Genomic DNA, 17,853 nt, shown 5'->3' on the forward strand with positions numbered 1-17,853 from the left:
CAATTGCACTGTAGAAAATGAATAAATATATTCTTTAGACATCTATGTTGTTTCTCTTAAACTTTCTCCTATCTGCCAGCTGGCTTCTGTTCTTCCCCTTAAACTTCCTCCCAGCTGCCAGCTGGCTTTTCTCTAGGGTTCTTTTCTCCAAAGTTCAAGTTCTTTTCCAGTTTCCCTCTTTTGACTTCAGCAATTTGATTTTTCCCTTCTGTTCACATGTCCTATTCAGGAAAGAAAATCTGCCATCCCCAAAACAGCCTACCCACCATCCACAACAAGGGACACGGAAACGAGGGAGAAACAATGAGATCTTCCCTTCACTTTGGCCTTTGTGGCCTTGTCTGATCCAGTGAGCCCTGACATTTTATGAGATACATACAGCCTTCCCTGCGGGACTCTGAAAGGGTTTTAGTTGGAAGTAGTATAATAATATTTACTTGACATCTTGGTATGGAGCATGATCTGGTAGTGGTGTTTTCAATACCAATTGTTTTAATAGCAGTAGTAACCATAACGATGATACTAGTAAGTAACGTGGTTTCTTTTAAAAGTTTTAAAATCTTGGTGGGGTGCGGTGGCTCTTGCCTGTAATTCCAAAAATTAGGGAGGTTAAGGCAGGAGGATTGCTTGAAACCAGAAGTTTGAGACCAGCCTCGGCAATACAGCAAGACCCCATCCCTATTTTTGTTTTAATTAGCTGGGTATGATAACACATGCCTGTAGTCCTAGGTACTCAGGAGGCTGAGGCAGGAGAATTGCTTGAACCCAGGACTTTGAAGCTCCAGTGAGCTATGATTGCACCACTGCACAGCTGTCTGGGTGATAGAATAAGACCCTGTCTCTAATAACAATAATAATAATAAAGTTTGTTAGATTAAACTTATCTTGGCATACAGTTATCTTAGTAAGCATCCAAATCCCTTTTCAGGAGAAAGCTACCTTTTCTTGATAAGCCTCTAATATAGCAGGTGAGACCCTACAGACGTAGTGTTGGCAGGAACTCAAACAATAGTAATATGTAATTAAGGCACTCTGTATAAGAACACTTAGAGGAGTTTCTTTGCTCCCGTGAGCACATGAGAAGAAAAACGAAGAGAAGGTAACGAAAGTAGAGAGAGAAGAACTAGAAATGTGAGAAGCTGAAGAACTCTGGGGCGGTGGGGTCGGGGGCAGCCTGGCCTCTGGGGACTTGTATGGATTTAAACATCACACTCACCTCCCCTTCTGTAATATCCTACAAGGAATGCAACCCAGACCTGTATTTAGGCGGCTTTGGAGAAGGAGTTTAAGGTGGAGGGGTTGGTTCTTTAATTTGGGAAAGTAGATATGAAGTAATAGCCACAAAATGCAAAGTTGGGACAAAATATTTTGTTAGAAACAAAATATTTAGAAGAAAATCAGTGCTCTGGTGAGCATGAAAATTCTCTGAGAATTCTGAGAACTCTTAGAGGGTTTGGGGCCAATATTTTTAATTCATTTTATCTGAATTTTAGCGGGCAGAGAGATGGTACCTGACATCTGGTTTATGTTCCTCAGAGTATTTAATCCCTGGCCACAGATGGTATTATCCCCAGTTTAAATTCTAAGAAACTGAAGCTCAGAGATATTAGTTTGACTAAGTTCATATAGCTAGACAGTATCTATACAGTTACTGTGTGTCTGTTTAATAGGTAAGGAAAGGTAGTGTAAAAAGAGCTGTGTGTCTAATACCATAGAGAAAAGAAAATAAAAAATTATTTAGAATAGATTTAGTTTCAAACACTCTTGCTGAAGTGGGTAGTCCAAAAGTATGCAGCTATTTCTCAATTCACAACAAAATGACTCTTGAAAGCCATTTGGAGAGAATAGGCTATGTCTCTTGATCTCAGCATCCTCAGAACTGGCCCCTTTATCAGGAAGAAAATAGTTCAAAATGGGTTGTTCAATGACAAAGGACACAGGCATGTTTAGCAAAAAGAGAGGCTTAAGGCATAAGACAGTGGTCTTCAATTACCCGATTAAACATTTGCTGAAAATGTACGACGGCAGGAAATATTACCAGGGGCTGTGGACACTTAAGGGCAGAGTTCCTGTCCCGGGGATACAGCACCTGGAAGCTGGGGGAAGGGAAACATGCTGAACTGCAAGCTGAGGCTGTTTGTGCTGTGGCCATGCCGAGTGTGCAAGCTCAGAGATGCTGTGGCTCAGAGGAGGAAGAGACCTCCTGGCAAAGGGCAGCAGAATTCAGAGACAAAATTACATCCTAGATTGGGTTTAGTTAGAAACCAGAGGGAGAGTCTAGTATCTTACACAAAGGTATTGAAGTTAGAGATGTCAGACAGGTTATACTGTCTTGGCAGAGAACTGGGGATGAAAAAAACATAGAGTGATTTTAAACTCTAGAGTAAAACTTACAGTTTGTATTCTAGTCTCTGGGAAAACTTGAGCAAGAGTGGGACAGGATCGCAATGGTATTCTGGGAAAATTAAGGTGTCAGAAGGTTTAAGAGTGGAGGTAAACGGAAGCCGGAGAGACCAGTCAGTGAATGTTATCATTCAGGCATGATGATGAGGGTGGGGCCAGGAAGGTTCCAGTGTAAAACATTGTGAAGGCTTTGGTCTCTGACTAGTTGGGCTCAGGGTGAGGTGGGCTGGCTAGAAGGGGTGTAACAAATATTCAGCAAGGAAAAACATAAAACAATAATTCTGGCTAAATATGGCTTATGCAAATGTTCCATTTTCAAAGATCTTGTAGGAAAGTCCCTCCTTTGTTATATTTCCTCTGCATGAACTTAGCTCTTATTCTTAATATAGGAGTGAGTCAAGGATGTGGCCAAATTGCCCGTGGATTCACAAAGCCCCGTAAAGGGGACTGGGAATAGGAAAAGTCCCGCATCTAAGGTTCTTAAAAATGTGGATTTGGATCAGTTCTGACCCCTTAAAAGAAAACAGAATTTAGTTTTAGAAATGCAGTTTTGACCAAGATCCGAATGCAGACTGGCTGACCCTGTCTCAATGTGCCAGGAAGTCTCCAAAAATGCCTCTTCATTGGGCTCACTTTGACTGTATAATCAGTTTCATGTGAATTTGGAGTAAACAGGCAGAATGCATAGTTGATGATGCACAGACTTGCACAATTGTAATTACTTCTGGAGCATTATATGAACATTCTAGAGAAGTTATTATCTCTTTAGAAAGCATAAACCCATAGCATTGGTATCCAAACTTTTCTATTATGAGGAACACTCATTAAAGTTAAAAAATGTTACAGGAGAAAAGTTATAGTTTACTACCCAATAATTGAGAAAAATAGAGATGTGCATATAGATTAAAACCAAAAAAATTCCTTGTTCTGAGTAAAGTTAAAGCCCAGAGATTTAAAACCACTGTTTATTCCTATACCCAGCAATATCTTTAAAGATCTTTCATCTTCAGTAGAATGTATGTTCACCTGCAATTGGAAAAAACCACCTTAAATTCACAGGGAACCAAAAAAGACCCCGCTTAGCCAAGACAATCCTAAGAAAAAGAAAAAAGATGGAGGCATCATGCTACCTGACTTCAAACTATGCTACAAGTCAACAGTAACCAAAACAGCATGGTACTGGTACCAAAACAGAGATATAGACCAATGGAACAGAACAGAGGCCCCTGAGGCAATGCCACACATCTACAACCATCTTATCTTTAACAAACCTGACAAAAACAATCAATGGGGAAAGGATTCCCTGTTTAATAAATGGCATTGGGAAAACTGGCTATCCATAAGCAGAAAGTGGAAACTGGATCCCTTCCTTACACCTTATACAAAAATTAACTCCAGATGAATTAAAGTTTTAAACATAAGACCTAATGCTATAAAAACCCTAGAAGAAAACCTAGGCAATACCATTCAGGACATAGGCATAGACAAGGACTTTATGACTAAAACACCAAAAGCAATGGTAATAAAAGCCATAATAGACAAATGGGATCTAATTAAACGTAAGTGCTTCTGCACAACCAAAGAAACTATCATTAGAGCGAACTGGCAATCAACAGAATGGGAAAACATTTTTGCAATCTACGCATCTGACAAAAGGCTAATAACCAGAATCTACAAAGAACTTAAACAAATTTACAAGAAAAAAACATCATCATCAAAAAGTAGGCAAAGTATATGAACAATACTTCTCAAAAGAAGACATTTATGTGGCCAACAAACACATGAAAAAAAGCTCATCATCACTGGTCATCAGAGAAATGCAAATCAAAACCATAACGAGATACCATCTTATGCCAGTTAGAAGGGCAATCATTAAAAAGTCAGGAAACAACAGATGCTGGAGAAGATGTGGAAAAATAGGAATACTTTTACACTGTTGGTGGGAGTGTAAGTTAGTTCAACCATTGTGGAAGACAGTGTGGTGATTCCTCAAGGATCTAGAACCAGAAATACCATTTGACCCAACAATCCCATTACTCGGCATATATCCAAAGAATTATAAAACATTCAATTATAAAGGCATATGCACACATATGTTTATTGCGGCCCTGTTCACAATAGCAAAGACTTGGAACCAACCCAAATGCCCATCAGTGATAGACTGGATAAAGAAAATGTGGCACATATACACTATGGAATACCATGCAGCCATAAAAAGGATGAGTTCATGTCCTTTGCAGGGACACAGATGAAGCTGGAAACCATCATTCTCAGCAAACTGACACAAGGACACCACATGTTCTCACTCATAAGTAGGTGTTGAACAATGAGAACACAATGGACACAGGGAGGGGAACATCTCACACCGGGGGCTGTTGTGGGGTGGGAGGGCTAAGGGAGGGATAGCAGGGGGTGGGGGGATTGGGGAGCAATAACAGGAGAAATACCTAATATAGATGATAGGGGGATGGATGCAGCAAACCAACATGGCACATGTATACCTGTGTAACAAACCTGCATGATCTGCACTTCACATGTACCCCAGAACTTAAAGTATAATAAAAAAGAAAAGGCAGATCTGAAGCCTCCCCTATAGACCACATTACTGAAACTGTCCCAAGCTTGCTCCCAGAACTTGTATGGACTTCTCCAGGTTTTCCTGGGGATGCACTGTGTCTCAGTGTATACACAAGGGTGTCCCATTTTGTTTAGGGTTTGGACTTGTAGGCTGGGTTTTCATACATATGTGTGAAAAGTGCTTTGGTAAAGAGAAAGTGGGTGAACTGAAGGCTGGGAACCAACTCACCGTGTGCCTCCATATTTCAGTGTGAGACTCTGAAGCATGGAAGACTTGTAAATTTAAATCAGGCATCTCAGCTCATTATGAAGGTATGTCTGTCAATGTAGACATAGGAGCACATTTTACTTAGCAGTTTTAAAGCTTGAATTAAAATGCTTAAATGTGTAGTAACAGGATATGTGTGCCCTCATTTGTATTTTCTCTTCATTCTTTACAAATAGTAGATCCAGGTTTGTTTTGAACCCTCAGGTTCCTCACGTGTAAAGTGGCATTAATTATGGCTGCCTCATACAATTGTGGTGAGGCTAAACATGACAACATATAATGACACTTAGAACAACATATTCAATAAATTTCTCTTTTTCTCTGAATTACACTTGATTTCATAAACATATGTGCACTTTACTCAACTATTAGCCAATTCTACTACAGATGTAAAATGAACTTTTGTAGACCATATAATAGACTATAAAGCAAATGTCAGTAAATTTCAATGAACCAGAATCATACAGGTCCATATCTGCTCTACTTGTTATAAGTTAATAATAAAAAGATAACTTGCTTAAAATCCCAGTATGCTTAATAATTTAAAAATATTTAAATAACTCATAAGTTAAAAAGTCACATAGATCTCACCATGAAAAATGATAAGTATGTGAGTTAATGCATATGTTAATTAGCTAAATGTAGCCATTCCACGATGTATACATATTCCAAAACCATATGTTGTATACAATAAATATATACAATTTTTGTCATTTAAAAAATTTTTAAAAATAAAAAAGAAACTTTAAAGTATTCTAATAGAATAAAAATACTGTACATTTCAACAATTTGGGGTGCAGCGAAAGAATGACAAGGAGAATTTATAGTTTTAATGCTTATACTAGAAAAGCAAAGCAGGCTAAAAACTAACTTAAGAAGTTAGAGAAAAATTGAAAGACTAAACCATAAGGAAGTAGAAAAAAGAAAATAATGAACTTCAGAATAGAAGTTAATACACAGAAACAAAGAGTAACAAAAGATCAAAGAAGATAAAAAAAATAGATGAACATCTATGAGACTCATCAAGGAAAAAAGAAAAACGGCATAAATAAACAAAATCTGGAGTACATAAAGAATATCCCTAATGATATAGCAGGTAATTTTTTAAATTAAGAAAACATTAATAACAACTTAATTAAAATATATTGGGTAATACTTAAAACAGACAAAACAAATTTGCCAAGAAAATTACTTGCCAAGGATTGTTTGCCAAATATTCCATGAGTCTAAAATATCCTTAATTAAAAAACCAGATAAAGATTGGCAAAAAAGAAAAATAGTCCAATCTCATTCACAAATATATGTGAACAAATATTAAACATAATGTTGTATAGCAACCAAATATAGAAGCAAAAAGAAATATGTAACCTAATGCTCAGTTTAGGTTTATTTCTGGAATATACGAGTAAAATTTACATTAGAAGATTTCTAACCATAAACCACCATCTTAACAGATTAGAGAAGAGAAACCATATAACTAACTCAATATTGCAAAAAGAAATTCATGATTTTTAAAATGGAAAGAAAAAACTTTAGGAAGCCTTACTAAAAAGGAGTATCTACCAAACATTCCAAGAAACATCATATTTAATGGGGAATTGTTTGCAGCTGTGTCTCTATAATCAGGAGTAATTCAATGATGCTGACTGACGATGGTGGTCATGAAAAGGCACCACTGGCATCTCCTGCAGGGGAGCAGAGTTGACTGACAGCCAAGCCCCAGTTGCTACCCCTCTGGATCTACCATGGCTTTTAATGCTGAGGCTACACACACCCCACGTTGCTCATAGCAATGTACTGAGCACGGTTGTAATACTAGTGCATGTTCATTATACTGGTGTGGAACTCCTGCAATGGAGAACTTTGACTCAAAGATTCTCATTGACCTGGTTGAAACTGTCTAGGACCGTGCTGCCGTCTGATATGCTTCCTGGTTCCTCTCTCCCCCCTTTTCAGTTCACAGGTGTTATGCTTGCATCCCATTCTAAAGGCTGCTCCTGCTTTGTTCCCTTTATCCTTTGCAGGCGTTTCTCCCAACACATCTCTTGAATGCCCACCCAGCTTAGCTCCTGTTTTGTGAAGAACCTGCACTAACACATCATCACTGCTCCTATTCAACGTTGCACTGTGTATGAGAGGAGCTGGCCAGTGCATTACCCACTAGCCTCTGATTCCTGATGGTAAATTCTAGACACACTGGAATAGTTGCCTTCCTTGAAGCTGTCATGTGCTTTTTTCTTTCCAAATCTCAACTTGGGCTGCTGTCTCTACTTTCCCCAGTCTCCATTAATCTAAGTCTAGCCCATCCTATGAAACCCAGCATTGGACTAACTTTCCTCATAAAGTTCTCCTAAATGCTCCAATTGGGGTAACCTCTTCCTCTATTAAAATTCTACAGCTCTCGGGCCGGGCGCGGTGGCTCAAGCCTGTAATCCCAGCACTTTGAGAGGCCGAGATGGGTGGATCACGAGGTTAAGAGATCGAGACCATTCTGGTCAACATGGTGAAACTCTGTCTCTACTAAAAATACAAAAAATTATCTGGGCATGGTGGCACGTGCCTGTAATCCTAGCTACTCGGGAGGTTGAGGCAGGAGAATTGCCTGAACCCAGGAGGCGGAGGTTGCGGTGAGCCAAGATCGCGCCATTGCATTCCAGCCTGGGTAACAAGAGCGAAACTCCATCTCAAAAAAAAAAAAAAAAAAAAAAAAATTCTACAGCTCTCTGTGTGATTATAATAATGATCACAACCTGTCACATAGATCTTACTATTGTGATGACCCTTCTACTAGATGATTAACTCCTGAAAAATTAGTCACAGCCAGAAGCTTAACTCTGAAAACTGCTCACAGCTTGAGCACAATACATGTTAGAATTAAATTAAGATCCAAACCTATTTATACCTTGCAAATAAGGATAAAAACATACTAATATAAGACATTTTACTTATTCCATCAGCCTTCATTACAGGGATAATAGAACGAGTATCAGTGTGCATCTAAACCCTGCAGTTTCAGTGAGCTGCAAGATCATTTCAGCTCTCGATTTTCTTCAGAAAGGACCCCACACAATTCTTCCTGAGAAAATAGTTCCAACATGTAATTAGCCTAGCATTACAGGCTAAAGGAAGTTCTTCTTTACATGTAGCTTAAATTCATCTTGCTGTAACATCAGTGTATTTTTCTTCTTCAGGGGAACTGATGTAAACAAATGTGATTAGCTGACTCTGCCACAGACCAAGAGCCCAATATTCTAGTTATAGTTAACCCAAGATCATTTCTTTCTGCCAATACTTGAGTGTTATAAAAATTTTTAATAAAAGCTGGTAGTGGTCCTGAACTATTACCACTGGCATAGAGTCTGCTTCTCTGGTTAGGTTTGCATTTCTCTCATGCGTGGTGCTGTTCTAGGCTGTGCCACTTCCTCAGAGCTGTACAGAGAGTGGGGTGAACCATCTGGCAAAATTCCCCGAGGTTACAGGCCACCACTTCCCTTTCCTGCTCTATTGCAGTAGAATGACTGAGTCAAGCTCTAGGTATCCCCCAGGTTGGCCCTTTTGTATACCAACCTATGACTACTGACCAGACACTTAAGATGATGTCCATAAGAAAGTTCTGGGAAAACGTTTGTACTGGGGTCCTGATTCATGCATCAGACATCAACAATAGATGCAAACACACAGAGTGTTCGCACAACAGGGTATGATAATGTAAGTCAGGATAAATGTAGCCTTTAGCTTTGTAATGATGATAAAGAGCATGCCAAGAAACTCATTTGTCCTCTAAGGCAACTTGTTATTGCCAAATATCCTGGTCATCTGATTGGACATTGGTTCCTCTATTGTTCATCAATATATATTTGGTACAACTACTGACATTAACTTGTTTATTTAGAGGCCTTTATTTCCTTTCTCCCTCTCTCACTGGGTATTTGTTGTGTTTTAGAAAATAGTGAACTTGGCATTCAAAATGTTTGAATCCATGCCCCAAGTTTATACCTATGTACAACGGCTTTAAAATGAGAATATCACTGCAGATGGTTTCTGTGGCTACTGTTAACCCTAAATTGCTCTTATGGACCTCAAATACATCCAACCGTGAGAGACTCTGATAAAGGGATAATCTGTAATTTATGAACTATAAAGTGTACTGTAGGTACCCTCAGAGTTTCCATGCTGCACTGCTCCAGGGGACACCATTTATGTCGTATTCCGCATGAATGGTGCCGCTTTGGGTTTTGCAAAGCAGTGGCCTGGATATTATATGTAATACTTATACAAAAATAGATACTATTTATTGATAAACTTACACAGTTGTCTCAAATCCATACATTGCAAGAATGAATCGTTATCTCTGTTGTATAGATGGGAAGCTGGAAACAGAAAAGGTCAGTAAGTTGTCTCCCACCCACACCTCCCAAAAAAAGTCAATAATTGAGGATGAGGAAATAAGATTTTAAAATCTGTTTGATTCCAGAATTTGAGTTTTTTTCTTTATGCCATCAATATTAAATACACTTGCAGTAAACGGGTATTTCTTCATTCATTTAACAGATGTTTATTAAATGCCACTAGTAATAATAGTCAACAACTACTGAACACACACTGTATTCCAGGTTGGGGATGCAATGTGGAACACAACCAATGTGGTCCTTGTATGCATGCAGCTTAGTGGCAGGAAAAACATTAGCCAAATAAGACAGCAGCCAGTATATTTGTGCTCAGTATGTGAAGGCATTGTTGAAAGTGTCCTATATACATACGCTCATTTAATGCTTGCATCAATCCTATGAGGTGGATATTATATTTATCTCTATTTTACAGATGAAGAAACTAAGGAACAAGAGTGATTTACCTAGGATTGCACAGCTGGTCAATGACAGATCTGGGATTAAAATCCAGGGAGGCTAGTTCCAGAGTTCACTTAACCATTAACTTACTAACAATGATCATGTGAATTATCACCTCATGACTGGTGTGATAAATGTTATAATAAAGTCTTGATGTTAAAGCGTACACATTGTATTTATTTTCATTCAAAGGGCATTAATCTCCTGGTTTTTATTAAAATCTTTATATACACTTATGCAAAGAAGTTTAGGATGATATATATGTATATGTGTATGTGTTTATATATAAAATCTTTAAGCACTATTATCTCTGGATGGTAGATTTTTGAGTAATATCTGAAAACATATTTTTAATGATTTTTATGTCAAAATCTAAAAAATAATAATGTATTAATTTTATCATATAAAATGAACATATTGTTTTCATTTGTGAAAAATGTCCCCACTTGCTATAAAAACAAGGTTCTTATTTTAAAAATTATCTTACAGTGGAGCTGAGAAAAAGAAAAAGCTTATGTCCAAAGGAGGAAAACAAAATCACAATGAATCTTTCCATAAGACTTACCTTTGCAGTGAAACTACATACAAATTGAGAACTACATCCGTAAGATTCCTTCACTAAGCATTGAATAAGAGTGATTTGGCTTCAGAAGATCTCATTCTATACTCAAATTTTTGAGTAAAAACAGCAGATCTCAAATATTTAGATAAATATTTGCTTAACTTAAACCAAACAAGACAAACACCAGAAAGGACCAGTTCTTCACGGCAGGTCATGCTGTAATGTGGAAAAAGCAAAGCCTACCAAACTATATTCACAACTGAGTTTAAATCCTAACGCTTCCAGTTTCTAGTCAAATGGCATGCCCCATTTATTTAATCTCTCCAAGACTCAATTTCCACATATGTACATACAAATGAGGGTTGTTATGAGATGAAAGAGGATTGTAAGATTAAACATCATGTGTGTAAGGTACCTGGCTCTGCTTAATAAATGTCAATTAATCTCATGAGGTTACTATTTTATTTTAATATTAATGCTCAGATTTATATCACAAAGCAGCTTAACCCACCCCCCCATTAATTTTTAGGTTCATGGGTAAACGCACAGGTTTGCTATATGGGTAAATCGTGTGTCACAGGGTTTTGGTATTATACAAATTATTTCATCACCCAAGTAATAAGTATAGTATCCTATAGGTATTTTCGATCCTCACCCTCCTTCTACCCTCCCCATTCCCAAGTAGGCCCCATGTCTATTATTCCCTTCTTTGTGTCCATGTGTACTCAATGTTTAACTCCTAATTTATAAATGAGAACATGTGGTATTTGGTTTTCTGTTTCTGTGTTAGTTTGCTTAGGATAATGGCCTCCAGCCATGTGGCTGCAAAGGACATGATCTTGCTCTTTTTATGGCTGCATAATATTCTGTCGTATATATGTACCATATTTTTTTAATCCAGTCTACCACTGATGGGCATTTAGATTGAGTCCATGTCTTTGCTATTGTAAATAGTACTGTAATGAACATATGCGTGCATGTGCCTTTACGGTAAAACAATTAATATTCCTTTGGGTATACATCCAATAATGGGATTGCCGGGTTGAAAGGTAGTTCTGTTTTACATTCTTTGAGGAATCACCACCCTGTCCTCCACAAATACTGAACTAGTTTACATTCCCACCAGCAGTGCGTAAGCATTCCCTTTTCTCCAACTTTCTCTTCGAAGGGAAAGTTAGAGTATAAAATCCAGAAGGAAGGTTTACTGGGTAAGAGTCTCTACATTTTCCAAAGCGTGTTTATTTCTTGATTCCAGCTCTGAAGGAGTCTCAGCACTGTGTCTTTCTCATGTGCATTAGAAGAAGATAGCATCTGCTTCTAACACCTGATACACTGTATTTACCAGCACTTGGCAAACAGAAAAGCAACACATTTTTCCTATAGGAGAAATTTGGTGTCTATTTCCTACCAGATATGATAGAAAGTATTTAAAACTTGCCAGGGGGGCAATAGTCTGCAAATAAATAAATTTATGCATTAGTAAATTTATGTTTTCTCTGGTATGATTTCTTTCACTCAGCATTTTGTGAGATTCAGCCATATCTTTGTAGGTAGACTCCACCAGCATCTGTTATTGTCTGACTTTTTGATAGCAGTCATTCCTACTGGTATTAGATGATATCTCATTATCGTTTGGATTTGCATTCCTCTAATGATTAGTGATGTTGAGCGTCTTTTCATATCCTTGTTGGCTTTGCGACTGTCTTATTTTGAAAAGTGTCCATTCATGTCCTTTGGTCCCCTTTCAATGGGTCGTTTTTTGCTTATAAATTTAAGTTCCTTATAGATTCTGGATATTAGACCTTTGTGAGATATATAGTTTGCAAAAATTGTCTCCCATTCTGTAGGTTGTCTGTTTATTCTGCTGATAGTTTCTTTGGTTGTACAGAAGCTCTTTAGTTTAATTAGGTACCATTTGTCAACTTTGTTTTTATTCCTGTTGTTTCTGGTGTCTTGTCATGAAGTCTTTCCCAGGTCCTACATCCAGAATATTTCCCAGGTTATCCTCCAGGGTTTTTATAGTTTTTGGTTTTAGATTTAAGTCTTTAATCCATCTTGAGTTAATTTTTGTATATGTTGTAAGGAAGGGGGTCCAGGTTAAATCTTCTGCATATAGCTAGACCATCATCCCAGCATCATTATGGAATAGGGAGTTATTTCCCCATTGCTTGTTTTTGTGGATTTTTTTTCAAATAGCAGATGGCTGTCAATGTTCACCATTGTTTCTGGCCTCTGTATTCTCTGCCATTGTTTAACTCCTCTTTTGAGTGAAATGTATTATAAGCAGCAGTTAGTGGTTATTAAGGTGACTTCCCTTTGTACATCTTGCAGAGCCTTCCCTGGTTTTGATTGGCACTTCTCAAGGCTGGCTCTGCAGATGATGAATGAAGAAACAGTAGAAGACAGAAAAGTCTTTAGGGGCTCAGGGAGCAGATCTTGGGGAAAAAAGAAAGAAGCCTGCAATGTCCATTCTATAGCATCAATTTGTTTATTTTCAGACTATTGCCCCCCCCAACCCGGCAAATTTTAAATACTTTCTATCGTATCTGGTAGGAAATAGGCACCAAATTTCTCCTATAGGAAAAATGTGCTGCTTTTCTGTTTGCCAAGTGCTGGTAATTACAGTGTATCAGGTGTTAGAAGCAGATGCTGTCTTCTTCTAATGCACATCAGAGAGACACATGTGTGAGACTCCTTCAGAGCTGGAATCAAGAAATAAACACACTTTGGAAAATGTAGAGACTCTTACCCAGTAAACCTTCCTTCTGGATTTTATACTCTAACTTTCCCTTCGAATTTTTCCACTCTTAAAATAACTGATGGCTTTTTTTTTTCTGGAAAGGTAAAACCACATTAAGCCAGAGGCTTGCTGAGGCTAACTGAGCTACACTACTGTGATGTAAGAAATTATTAACTGAAATTCTTTGAAGTATTATACACAAAAGGGAAAAGGTATATATATATATATATATATAGATAGATAGATAGATAGATAGATAGATAGATAGATAGAAAGATAGATATAGATATAGATATAAATATATAGCTAGACAGTCATCCCAGCATCATTATGGAATAGGGAGTTATAGGAAAAAGTGTTCATATATATATATATATATACACACACACACACACACACACACACACACACATATAAATGTACAGCTTAATGCATTTTTACAAACTGAACACATCCTGTAGCCAGCATCCAGATCATTACCACTCCCCAGAGGCTTCCTTCTTTACCTCTTCTGGGCATTAACTGTCCCCTCCCAACAAAGGTAGCCCCTCTTCTGATTTCTAACAGCACCATGAATTGGCCCCACCTATTTTTGAACTTTATAGAGAGAATCTTTCCGTATGTGTTCTCTAGTATGATTTCTTTCACTCAGCATATTATGAGATTCATCCATGTCATTGTATGTAGACTGTTCACTGTCATTGCTGTGTGTGTGCATTTATTTACTTATATATCAAAGGTATTAATAGGTAAAACATTTTGATCAGATATGCTTTTTCAACACATAGAAGTTAAAAACAGCTATGCACTAATGTTAAGCTTTTCTTTCTCCAATTCTCTAACCTCCCAAAAAGAAGTTTCCTAAATGAGTTAGGTGAGGAAAATTTTTGTTATGAAAAGGAAGATGTTGGATTCCTGTTAATTCTAGTTTGTTTAGATTTTTCCACAATGGGAGACGTTAACAGGGGAAGAAGTATAACACTGCCTGGGAAAGGCTGCTACTGTTTATCATCCAAGTATGTCAGGTCAGTGTAACTGACTTCCTGTGCTTGAAGACAGGAAAAGACGTTGCTGCTGAACTGCTCCTGCCCTGAGTTCCAAATCAAAGCTGGGGTCAGGCCCAATTGTGAAGTGGTTTAAACTGGTCTCTAGTGCCATCCCATTCTTCTTTCTGTACCACAAACTACCATTTCCTATTGCTCACTAAGGAGCTTGTGATTATAGCCCTCTTCTTCATCAGTAGATACCACCTAAAAGTGATTTAAAAATATACTTTACTTTCTGGGATACATGTGCAGAATGTGCAGGTTTGTCACATAGGTATGCATATGCCATAGTGGTTTGCTCTACCCATCAACCTGTCAACTACTTGAGCTACTTCTCCTGATGCTATCCCTCCCCTAGCACCCCATCCCCCAACAGGCCCTGGTATGTATTGTTCCCCACCTGTGTCCATGTGTTCTCATTGTTTAGCTCCTGCTTATGAGTGAGAACATGCAGTGTTTGGTTTTCTGTTCTTGTGTTAGTTTGCTGAGAATTATGGTTTCTGGTTTCCTCCATGTCCCTGCAAAGGACATGAACTCATCCTTTTTTATGGCTGCATAGTATTCCACAGCATATATGTGACACATTTTCTTTAAGCAGTCTGTCACTGATGGGCATTTGGGTTGGTTCCAAGTCTTTGCTACTGTGAACAGTGCTGCAATAAACATATGTGTACATGTATCTTCATAGAATGATTTATAATTCTTTGCATATAAACCCAGTAATGGGATTGCTGGGTCAAATGGTATTTCTGGTTCTAGATTCTTGAGGAATCACCACACTGTCTTCCACAATGGTTGAACTAATTTACACTCCCACTAACAGTGTAAAAGTGTTCCTATTTCTCCACATCCTCTCCAGCATCTGTGTTTCCTAACTTTTTAATGATTGATTGCCATTCTAACTGGCATGAGATGATTTCTCATTGTGGTTTTGATCTGCATTTCTCTAATGACCAGTGATGATAAGCTTATTTTCATGTTTGTTGGCCGCATACATGTCTTCTTTTGAGATGTGTCTGTTCATATACTTGGCCCACTCTTTGATTTTTTTTTTATCTTGTAAATTTGTTTAAGTTCCTTGTAGATTGTAGATATTAGCCCTTTGTCAAATGGATAGATTGCAAACATTTTTCTTCTATTCTGTAGGTTGCCTGTTCATTCTGATGATAGTTTCTTTTGCTATGCAGAAACTCTTAAGTTTAATTAGATCTCATTTGTCTATTTTGGCTTTTGTTGTCATTGCTTTTGGTGTTTTAGTTATGAAGTCCTTACCCATGCCTATGTCCTGAATGGTATTGCCTAGGTTTTCTTCTAGGGTTCTTATGGTGTTAGGTCTTACATTTAAATCTTTAATCCATCTGGAGTTAATTTTTGTATAAGGTGTAAGGAAAGGATCCAGTTTCAGCTTTCTCTTTATGGCTAGCCAGATTTCCCAACACCATTTATTAAACAGGGAATCCTTTCCCCATTGATTGTTTTTGTCAGGTTTGTCAAAGATCAGACAGTTGTAGAAGTGTGCTGTTACTTCTGAGGCCTCTGTTCTGTTTCCTTGGTCTATATCTCTGTTTTGGTACCAGTATCATGCTGTTTTGGTTCCTATAGCCTTGTAGTACAGTTTGAAGTCAGGTAGTGTGATGACTCCAGCTTTGTTCTTTTTGCTTAGAATTTTCTTGGCTATGCAGTCTCTTTTTTGGTTCTGTATGAAGTTTAAGGTGGTTTTTTTCCAATTCTGTGAAAAAAGTCAGTAGTAGCTTGATGGCGATAGCATTGAATCTATAAATTACTTTGAGCAGTATGGCCATTTTCATGATATTGATTCTTTCTATCCATAAGCATAGAATGTTTTTCCATTTGTTTGTGTCTTCTCAATAAAATTTTATAATTTTGCTCTAAAGATACTATACATCTTTTTTTCATACTTTTTAAAGATTTATTCCTAGAAATATAAAAACCTTTTTATAAAAATAGCATATTTAAAATTTTTTGTGTTGATGCTTAGAACGGCAACTTAAAGGTACATATTGTTTTTAAAGGAGCCGCATTTTTAACGTTTCTTACTATTCTAGTAATTTTTCTGTAGATTCATTGAAGTTTTCTACCCAATGATATCACTTGCAAATAAAGAGAATTTTATTTCTTACTCTCCAATCCCTATCTTTTATTTTTTTTTTCTTATTATCTTATGTAGGACATCTAGTACAATATTGCGTAGAGATAGAAAGAGTGAGACCCTGCCTTGTTACTGATCTCACTGGGAATAGTTACAGTGTTTCACCATTAAGTATAATGCCTGTTATAGGTTTTCTCTCGTAGATACTATTTGCAAAGTATAATGCCTGTTATAGGTTTTCTCTCGTAGATACTATTTGCATAGTATAGCAGTTCCCTATCATTATAATTTTTAAATAAATAAATGTTAGTTTATTGAATTTCTTTGTGTATTGAAAAGATTACATTTTAAATTACCTTTGATCTGTTGAAATGTAGATAATTGTATTACCAATAATGTTGAATAAATTTTGCATCCCTGGGGTAAATCCAAATTCTTTATGGTGCACTATACAATCTCTTTATTGTTTACATAGATCACATAGGGAAAATTAAACTCAGAGAAGTGGAGCTACTTTCCCAAGGCCCCACAGCCTAAGTATTTGTAAAAAGAGATGACTGAGGGCCAGACACAGTGACTCATGCCTGTAATCCCAGCACTTTGGGAGGCTGAGGCAGGGGGATAACTTGAGTCCAGGAGTCTGAGATCAGCCTGGGCAACATGGCAAAGCGCCGTCTAGACAAAAAAATATAAATATTAGCCAGGCATTGTTGTGCATGCCTGTAGTCCCAGCTACTTGGGAGGCTAACGCAGGAGGACCATTTGAGTCTGGAATGTGGAGTTTGCAGTGAGCTGAGATTGTGCCATTGCACTCCAGCCTGGGTGACAGAGGGAGTCTGTCTCAAAAAGAAAGAAAGAAAGAAAAAAAGCAGATGACTGAAACCTTGAAGTTCTGAGTAATATAGCCTGCATGAAATGATAAATCATAAAAGGTGTTTAGGTAGTGCCAGCCGACCATTTCATTCCGAAAGAAAGAACATCTCCCCCTTGGATAACGTCACTTAGAACTAAACTGTCATGCATTACTGCCCTCTGGGATCCCAACGTTTCATTTAGGGTCATTGCAGGATCCCCATTATGTCTTAAGTAAATCCTCAGGGAAGCTATTAAACCTCTGAGTGAGACAATTCTCTCTTATCAGAAGCCAGGATCATATAATTACTTCAGGATTAAAAAATTGGACTTCATTGATTTTTCCAGCTTACTGACTTTAGACAGTTGCTATTTCCATGCACTTATTATGTTTTAATCTATTGTTTAATATCACCACTGGAGTATATATGTGTTTCAGTCAATGACC

This window comes from Callithrix jacchus, chromosome 18, assembly GCF_049354715.1.
Source record: "Callithrix jacchus isolate 240 chromosome 18, calJac240_pri, whole genome shotgun sequence".
NCBI classification, from domain to species: Eukaryota; Metazoa; Chordata; class Mammalia; order Primates; family Cebidae; genus Callithrix; species Callithrix jacchus.